Below are 9922 nucleotides of genomic sequence, written 5' to 3'. Positions count from 1 at the left end.
AAGATTATCATCTTTTGGGATAAATTCTTACCCTTTTGGAGTCCATGGAAATTTTGCCATTGTCTTTTTTATGATTGGGATTTCACCACTAATATTGTTTAACCCATATTCCAATAAAAAAATTGGGAAGAAAAAGCCTTCCTCTCCCCCCCTGCCTTTTTCATGTACGCATGCAATATGCCTACTTGCACATCAAGTGGTTTTGGTAACTCTTATTTTTTGCCTTTGGGCTTGATTTCAAAATATTCTAATATATTTGGCTTTTGCAACTTTCACTAATTAAACCATCTAAAGCAGATGGAATTACAGAAATTACAGGGTTTAGAATATCATCCTAATTGGTTTACAATCTATTTGACACTACAGTGCCATTCAGATGGTGTAATGTATAAGGACTGCACAAAAGAGAAATCTTTCCAATTAGTTTGCTTGAACTCCATTATCTGCAATTTTTGCTTCCTTATAATTCCTTTTCTGTTAAGCTTTTTTCTGCTATCCTTGTTGCTGTGGGAAAGTAGAAAGCATCCCATAGTTATTGGGACTTTTACTGTTTGCTGAAAAAACTCAAATAATTTTTTTTTCATCTGCAATGGAATAGAGCAAATGAATAATAGAATAAGAATGAGTGAACTTAAGAAGAAACAGCAACTAAACACTGCAGAGCTGTAGAAAAAGCCTAATTCATATTAGAAATGTAAAACAGTCATTGTGCACTCTGATACATTATCAAATTATGGGGATTTCAGAATGGATAGAGAAAGATTCCATTTTTTGAGAATGTAATCATGCAAAGTTGTAACAATACTGTGCTTCTGTTGCACAGAAGGAAAAAAACCTTCTGTTTCTTTAAATTATGTCGTTTTGCCATTTAGACATGATTTTTAAACTCCCGATTCCCTTTTGTTGCCATGGTAACAGGTTTTGGCCCTCATGATGACAGAAAAGTATCTCAGTCCTTGTTCCTCTTTGAACACATATGTTTCTGTGTATAGCTGAACAGGCAGAGGGAAGGGAAGGGAAGGGAAGGGAAGGGAAGGGAAGGGAAGGGAAGGGAAGGGAAGGGAAGGGAAGGGAAGGGAAGGGAAGGGAAGGGAAGGGAAGGTGTGAGGAGATCGCACCTTTTGGAGCAAAGTAACTCCCTGTGCCAAACCAAGGCTGCACTGAGGAAATAGCCTGCAGCAAGGACAGATTTATCCCTCCTGATTCCTTCATGAGCTCATTCAGACTCCAGCTCTAAGCCAGATAGGTTTGCTCCCCCTGCTCCCACCCCCTGACACCCCCTCTTTTCTAAGTGGCATTTTAGGGAATTTTTATATGTATTAAGCAAGTACTTGAATGAAATCTAATTTTAGGGGATTCCTATGGAGCTGGGTGCTAGCATCTTGCAGCATTGCAGGGGTCACATAAGAGAAACAATTGTCTAGTTTTAAAGCTTTAATAGGAAAACCAAACCAAAACAGAAAGAGAAACAGCAACAGAAACTGAATAGAACAGAAAAGCAAGAGGAAAAGAAGGAAAAAAGAAAAAGTGGACAAAAAGTAATGTTAAATAACATGGAGCATGACTAATGGCACAAGCATGTTAAAATCATTGGGAAAATGTCCTTGGAAGACAAATGAATTTTCAGCAGAATAATTAACTTAATTAACAAATTTGCATGCATATTCATCAGGCTATTGAAGTCTTTCCAGCACAGCTTGATGAGCATTGGTGTAATAATTGTCTCATTTACATTCTGCAATCTACTACAATTTGGGGCATGGAAAAAAAGCCGACCTCTTCCTTTTGACTTTCTTTAGGACCCTGACCCTCTTAATAAACACATGCAAACAACATGTAGTGTCCATTGCTTAGCCTGGTGTTCCACCCTTTGTCAAAAAACCTGTTCTCACCCTGCCACTCTGCCATGCTTTCCTCCCTTAAAGTCCCCTCTTCCTTTGCTTTTTTTTTTTTTCTTTTGGCCCAGGTTCCCTTTTTTGCCTCTGCTTGCTCTCCTGGGTAAATCTTGGCACCAGCTCTGCCTTCAAATCTCCTGGGCTGCCAGACTGCATCATGTAAAAATTGCCATTTTCCTCTATCTCTGCAGGGCAATCTTTAAAGGCAGTAAGGTGTGACGCTCCAGACTGGCAGCTTGGCAAGAAAGAGCCCATGGATACCAACACAGAGGAATCTGGAGGGCTCACTCTGACAGGCCGTCAGTATTGGGAACAAAAGAAATGAGACATTTTTTTTTTTACATATTGCAGGCATATGGTCCCAAGACCAGCAGAAATATATTTAATTACTGATCTTTGTGTGTTAAGAAGAAATAATGTACCAATAGCAGTACCTTATTTTCCCCCCCTCTAGATTATAACAAAGTGAATTAAAAGAGGCCTTTAGCACATACTCGGTTAATAATGTTGCATTTCGGATCCATTTACATTTGCAAATAGAATCTGATCACTTAATTTTAGACTACTGTGATTATTTAAGCATGACTTTCTTTTTAGATGTGGACAAACGTTTTTAAATGCAACTAGCCCATTTACCAGCCTTTTTGTTGCCTTGCTTTAAATCAAACTTTTCAACCATGCAGTATAGAATCCCTACAATACTTACAACTAATATCAGGTGCAAATGCAAACTCTGAGTTGACTTGTAAGGCACTGGTCTGAATGTTTTGTACCAAATGTACCTCTAACTGTGTTACATTTCAGGCTGCATAATACCACTGTACAAGCTATTCTGCTCAGAATGTACAATAACAGTAAAATTATGTTCCCTGACTTCTGTTTAAAAGGTTCACTGGTAAAAGAAATGGGAAGCGTAAGCCAGGATGCACACCAAAGGTAAAAACAGTGATGCAGGGTTGTGATACAGAATTCCTAAGCCTGTTAGACTCCGAGTGCCTGCTCATCACTCCTGAGATGCCCATGTATTTAGAAGGGTGCTCACACCCTGCACCATATTGAGCAAGGCAATACTGATTTCCATATTGTTTAATACAATGGGGATCTAGAAACCTCCATATTTGACTAGTTCAGTCCCTTCAGTAGCTTCAACCAGAAGGTATGTTATGGGTGTTCCTTACAAATATCAAGAGGATTGGATATTTCAGGTTGTTGTGTCCATTTCCTTCTTAAATATTGCTGCTGCTAGGTTTTATGCAGCAAACTGGAGCCCTCAACCTGGGGCAACCAAATATAATTCCTTCTCAGTCTGATAGAATTCAAACCCATCATTAGCCAAGCAGGTGCTCTAACCAATGGTTGTAGCATATTTTGGCAGGAGAGAAGGACATCTCTCTGTTATGCCCTGGTCTGCTCCCCAGGTTTAGGAGAAGGTTGTTTGATTATTCTGGGTTGTAGCATGGGAGAAACAATAAAATTCTCAGGAGGTTCAATAGCAAACTTTTACTTGCAAACTTAAGAACATTAAGGTAGAATAAGGTACTTGGCAAATTTTAAAACATCTGAAGTAAGACAAATTTAACTTAGCAAACTTTAAGGAGTTAGGAGAAGAAAGAGAGAGAGAAAGCGAATGAAAAAAAAAAGAGAGAGAGAAAAGTTCATAGTCCTCACTCTTGGATTCTGTGATGAAACTTGATTGTTGGAATTTTTATATCTGTTGGTCAAAGTGATAGTCACAGTCTTGTCAAAGTGGTGGTTGCAATCTTGATCTGTCGTAGGTGGGGGAAACACAAAGTCCACTAGGTCAATATTATGCTCAGGCCTAGTGGGAATGCCCAGGTACCTCCTTTGGGGTGAGGAGTTGTACACTGGATGATATAATACTGTGAGTCAGGTAACACTTCAGGAGTCTTTGATGGTCTTTCTAAGACATGTCAGCATAGTTAGGAGGCCAAATATGGCCCATCATCAGGGATGAATACCTTCAGGCTACATGTGAATGTCCCAGTTCTTCCCAGAAGGGGAGTTTTCACAGCTGAGAAACTTGATAAAAAGCAATATCCCATCTTGAAGGATTTGCCTCTTATAGTGTCTGCTGTTCAACACCCATCCTGCAGCCTCTGGTGATACGTGTGTATGCTCTCTGCACCTGGGGGCAGTTACTTTGTGTGTTGTCAGCTGGCATCCTGGTTGTTTAAACCATTAACCACTAATATTCCAGTCTCTCACACTCTGCACCTCTTCTGTTGGAGTTATTCTGTGGTTATACTTAAATACCTAAAGTATATCTATATTAAAGCAATGAAGTTGCTATGGTAAGACCTCTTTCAGGAATGTAAGTTGCACTGACCGGTTGATGGAGGTGAATTCCTCCATCAAAGTATGACAAGAATGATTTAGAAAACATTTAAAATTAAGATTTCTTGATTTGCTAGGATATTTACAGTCCATTTAAGTCCATAGAGACACTATCCAAAAGTTACAACTTGGAATTATTTATCTTATAGAAAATAGATTTTTTTTTTTACCTCTGAACAGTGCATGTCCTCACCAAATTTGGAGTTCTTTCTTTAGAAGTATTGGATGAATTTCAAAGACTTTCATATAATGCCATTATCCTGCTTATGGCTAGGACATGACTAATTTTTGCAGTAGCCAAGAGGGGGCATGGCTAGATTCTGGAGGTTATTTTATACCACCCCATATCATTGGCAGAGGCAGGGGAAGGGAGTTTCTTCTTGGGAGAGGGATAAGGATTGCTTTGTGGCTGTACTGTGTGATATCTGTTTGATACCAGAGTTTTGAGATGTAACAGAAGCTACTGAAGAACTAGTACCACTTGCAACAGGAACGTACAATAGAAAATTACTGTGCAACCAAAACCTCAATTTAAAGAAACTGGCCAAGGAAAGTAAAGAAACAATGAAGAAGGGGACCAAAGCAGCAAGCTAGGCAAGACCAACTTACTCTATAACCAGATGTATTGTCTTAAAGAAGTTCATAAACCAGTAACTAAGAACTTTGGGGGCTCTAGAGAGAAATGACCACCAGAGACCCTTGCTGAAACCGCTCAGAGACCCTATAAGGATATGTATAAATGCTAATAAGTGTTGGGAAATGTCATGAATATATAACAGGAATGTGGGAAATGAAAATTAATAATCATGTAATGCAAACATATAAGGTGTAGCTGAGATACCTCTGTGTGCATTTTGATGGAATGACTACCAGGGCACTCAGCGTGCTGAAATAATCCAGCACACTGTAACAAAGGAATGCCTGCCTCCTAAAATTCACAAATTGAGTCTTAGAGGTTTAGTTTAACTGCTGATTTTAGGCAACAAGCTTATGACATGATAAAAACAAGGGCAGTGAGGCTCATTTGGCATGTGTATTCAATATTGCTCTCCTACGCTTACCTCAGGTGCAATATTCAGAAGTTCATTGATAATTGTACCCAGTCTGTGGGGGAAACAGGGAAGGATGATTTTCCCCAGTTTTTCACGCCCTTTCCCTCTTTTAGGCATTTTACAACAGCTTTTGAGAATTTTGAATTTCCCTGGATGTTAAGGAAAGCATGTTCTTGTTGCTAAGTCTACCAGGTGTGCTCAGTACAGTCCATACCACATTTAAAGCTATGAAAGAGATTTTTTAGGAAGGCCTTTCAGGGAACTGTCCTGAGGGTGGATAGTCTTGAGTGGCATGGAATATGGGAGAAAATTGGCCAGAATTTGGAGGACGTCTCTTCTCTAATGGTTTGGAAGTTCACCCCTGAAGTCCTGTAGTTTTTCAGGGATGAACTCTCAAACCATTGGAGCAGAGAATTTCCCCAAACACTGTCTTTTTTTCACCCCATTCCATGCCACTCATGAACTGTCCACTCTTGGGGCAGATCTCTGAATGACCTTCTGTTAGAGGCCGGGTTCGTATCTTACTGGATTGTTTGATTGATGGGTCAAATAAACCGTGTTGTCCGGGGGGGGGGGGGGATGGCAAGAGCTAGGCCTAGGCCTGGAGCCAACACAGCTGTGCCCATGAAGAGCACATGGCTCTTAATCTCTCTTTCCTTCCTCTTGGGGGCAACTTAAACACCTATTGTCTGTAATTCACTTAAGTTTGGGTTGGTGTTCTTCTAGTTACTTACATTAAGTGCAATGCTTTTGTGCATTGGGTTTTTTGTACTGGGTGTTATAGTAATCTGTTGTAATGCTTTTCCTCGGTTTGCATGTTAGTTCTGTAAAACTGTTTTTCCCGAAGTGCCTATTTTCTCACCAAACTACAAGGAAATCTCTTAGAGAAAAATGTGTAGTTTTTCTCCAGATGTGAACTCAAGGTACCAAAGAACCAAAGACTTTGCAAGGGTTCGTGTGGGCAAAATCTCTTGAAGTCTAAAATGAAAGTGTACAACCAGTAAAAGCATGGATCTTCTGGACTGGGGTGTAAGACATTCCTAGAAATCTCTGTTCTGACTCTAAACGTGGTTTGGGCCACACTGAGGGGACCTGGCAAGACCTAGCAACAAGACCATGCTTTCCTTAACGTCCAAAGAGAATTCAAAATTCTCAAAAGCTGTAACAGGCCTAAAGGAGGAAAAGCGAGTGAAAGGCTAGGGCAAATCATCCTCCCATGTTCCCCCACAGGCTGGATACAACTGTTAATGAATTCCCAGAGGTAGCAGCTGAAGTCAGGACAGGAGAACAACACCGAATACACATCCCAAATGACTCTTATTGCCCTTGATGTTATAATGTCCTAAACTGATATCACACAGTACAACAACAAAGAAATCCTGATTCCCCTCTCTGCTCTGAAAAAGAGCACCCTAATGGGCACACAGTACATATATGGAAACATATACAGGGTTAGGTACCACACCCACATGAACAGACTGAGTAACATTGTAACCAGGGGGCTCTGTACCTAATCCATAAATGATTACATCAAAATTGTTTCCAACCTGCTCTGAGCAGATCTGTTATTATCTCAGACCTTTGTGCCTCACATTGGTCTCCAATTAAAAGCTCTCATGATTCAACCCTATGCAGCCACTCCCCACCCTCCACCCCCACCTCCTCCAGTGAGAGAGAGAGAAAAGGCAGAGATTAGAGGTTGTCTTTTTTGAACAGTGGAGACCAGAACTAAATGCAATACTCCAGATGTGAATTCACTAGGGCTGAGTAGAAAGGGAGGATCACCTCCCTCAACCTGCTGGCCACACTATTCCTGATGCACCCCAGGATCCCATTGGCCCTTCTGACTGCAAGGGTACACTGCCAGCTCATGGTCAATTTGTCACCCACCAGCACTCTGAGGTCCTTCTATACAGTGCATTCCAGCAAGTCACCCAACCTGTACTTGGTGTTATTCCTCCCGAGGTGCAGTGCTCTACACTTGCCTTTGTTGAACTTCATTAAGTTGCCCATTAAGGACCTGCGGAATGGCAGCACAGCCTTTGGGTGTATCAACCACTCCCCCTAGTTTCATATCATCAGCAAACTTGCTTAGGGTGCATTCTACCCCTTTGCCCAGGTCACTGATAAATGAGTTAAATAAGACTGAACCCAGTATTGACCCCTAGGGAACGGCATTGACTACAGGCCTCCAATGGTATTCTATTCCACTGATCATGACCCTCTGAGCTCTGCCATTCTTGATTCACCTCTCTGTCCATTGATCATTGGATTTCCATGAGCTTACTTACGAGGATATTATGGGAGACAGTGTAAAAAGCCTTGCTGAAGTCAAGGTAGATAATATCCACTGCTTTCCCCTTGTCAACCTATCCTACCATGCCAGATGGTCTATACTCTCCACTGGTATAAACCAGCTGGCAATTTAACCTGTATCTATTGTCAGCAAGAGATCAGAATATCAAGTGATTTCCAGAGCTGCATGTTTCTATTTAATATGAAAATAAAAGCCTCTGGCAACAGTAGAGAGAGTCTTCAGTTTGCAAGAAAATGGGTACTTTAGAAGATGCCTGACTTACTTAAAAGAGAGTAATAGGCAGCTTCTCAAACTTCTCAGTAGGATATTTTTTTGACACCATACTTTGTGCATTTTTGTCATGCATTGCCAACATGCCATATGCTTACAACACATGGTAAAAGCATGGGTAAGAAAATGTGATTGTGACATGTAAAGACAATTCTGGATCCGTAATACTTCTGAGCTAAAATTTGCTTGTGCATTTGTTATATAAGTTTAAAGCATTTTTTTTATCAAGCTCTTCAGATGTGGAAGGAAATGCTAGCATGCCTCCAACCTAGCAGATTCCGTAGAAAGAGAATAAAGAGGATCAAGTGGTTAGCAGCCAGGGTTTCAAGGCTGTAGTCCGCAGTCTGCTGATGATTCTCAGAAGTTAAGGCTCTTCATTTGAGTGTCCTGTGTCAATTTACTACTCTGGAAAAGCAGATTTAACAGATTGTTTGTAAAGTGTTTAAAAATTACATGCACATACCAAAGAACTGAAGTGCTGTATTTATGATTTAATTATGTAATGGCCAGCTTAGTTCTTCTGGTTTTGTATATGTGAAGACTAGTAGCTCTTATCTCAAAGAGTTTATACAATGAAGACATAATATAAAAAATGATTGGGAGAGAAAATAAGCTAATGAGAGATAAAAAAGATTTACCTAAGGTAAATCAGTGACAGATTTGTAATAAAATCCAGGCTTCCTGCCATTTGAGACTTTAACCTACTGACTCAGTTAGGAAGATAGGCTCCATCCCTGACTGGGCAAAGAGAGAAGCTCTTTCATGTGATATTTAGTGAAAGAATATAGCTAGGAGGCCTGAGTCAGGCCAGTCTTACATGTATAAGTGGACAATTAGACTTGGAAATTATTTAAATAGCTGACTGAAGAACATTTTATTACTTATTCCCATGAAGAACAGCATGAATGCAAGATGACCTGCCACCAAATGATATACAGACTTCTCAGAGATGATGCATATGATACAGCTTTTATCAGAGACACTCAGGCAGAAGACACTGCAAACCCAGTGTTAGTCTGTTCCTTGTCTCTTCCTTTGCCTCCCTTGTCTCAGTAGGCCACTGGGCTCTTCACGAACTAAGAGGAGAGAGAAAGTTTATCATCCCTTCAAACTTTAAAACTCAAGCTGTCCCTCGGATCCGATACATTTGATTTAGTTCATTCATCTAACAACAGAAAACAGAGCCAAGGCCAACATACAATTTTGTTCATTTACTGTGCCCCCAGAGGGTTCATAATAGAGTTTACTGATACCTTGTTGGCAATAATGGTGAAATGCTTCAGACTTTTCCCTCTAGAGATTTCAGCATTCATCTTGACAGGAGTATAGATACAAAAAAAAAAAAAAATAAAAATCACAGAACTGTCTTCACTATTTGCATTCCTGAGGCTTAAGCCATTTTCTCACATGAAGTTTCAGGACTTGCTTAAAGACACTGTACTGCAAACATCAAATATATGAATCTACTCCTCCCTGGCTGATGAGAAGGAAGATTTTGAAGAATTGGTGCTGCTCACAGTCAAAACACTCAATGCCTGTGTCCAGGAAAGGGTGTGTCCCATCCTCCTTTGAAATGTGGAATAATGCAACCCACATTGAAGAAACTCATTCTGGGTATGTTAATCCCAGCTCCAGGTTCTTCCTGCAGGATGCCTTCCAAAAACAGTGGAAGGTGCACCTTTGTCGCACATAACATGATTTTTCTCCCTGCAGAATATCCATATGCAGATATTAGCAAAACGTAAGGTAAAATAAGCTCAACTAACAGACATGTACAGGTGACAAGTAAAGCCCTCGGTACATGTGGCCTTGCATTTTCTTCTCTGGTGACTCAGTGCCTTAGAACAGTGTTGGCTGAAGTGATGTTTGAGAAGATGCACATCTTATTAATGTTTGTAAAGTTTTCTTGGAAAGGTTTCACATGACTTCATTTTTCAGTATTGATTCTTAACATTTCTGCTTGACATCTGTATGTGTTGGCCAGTCCTTACTAAACCACGTTTCTGCCTCTTTTAACTGAGCACAGCATACAT

General features: G+C 40.3%; 1 long non-coding RNA gene across 1 annotated transcript; it reads left to right on the top strand.

Moving 5' to 3' along the window:
- Positions 1–1041: 1041 nt before the first annotated feature.
- Positions 1042–2450, top strand: LOC135420292 (uncharacterized). The gene is made up of 2 exons (XR_010433452.1): positions 1042–1538; positions 2087–2450. It is a non-coding gene; the product is annotated as an uncharacterized LOC135420292 (long non-coding RNA).
- Positions 2451–9922: the final 7472 nt, after the last annotated feature.

This window comes from Pseudopipra pipra, chromosome 1 (genome assembly GCF_036250125.1).
Source record: "Pseudopipra pipra isolate bDixPip1 chromosome 1, bDixPip1.hap1, whole genome shotgun sequence".
Taxonomy (NCBI): Eukaryota; Metazoa; Chordata; class Aves; order Passeriformes; family Pipridae; genus Pseudopipra; species Pseudopipra pipra.
Note: the sequence above shows the minus strand (reverse complement) of the source record. Positions and strands in the feature narration are given on the sequence as shown.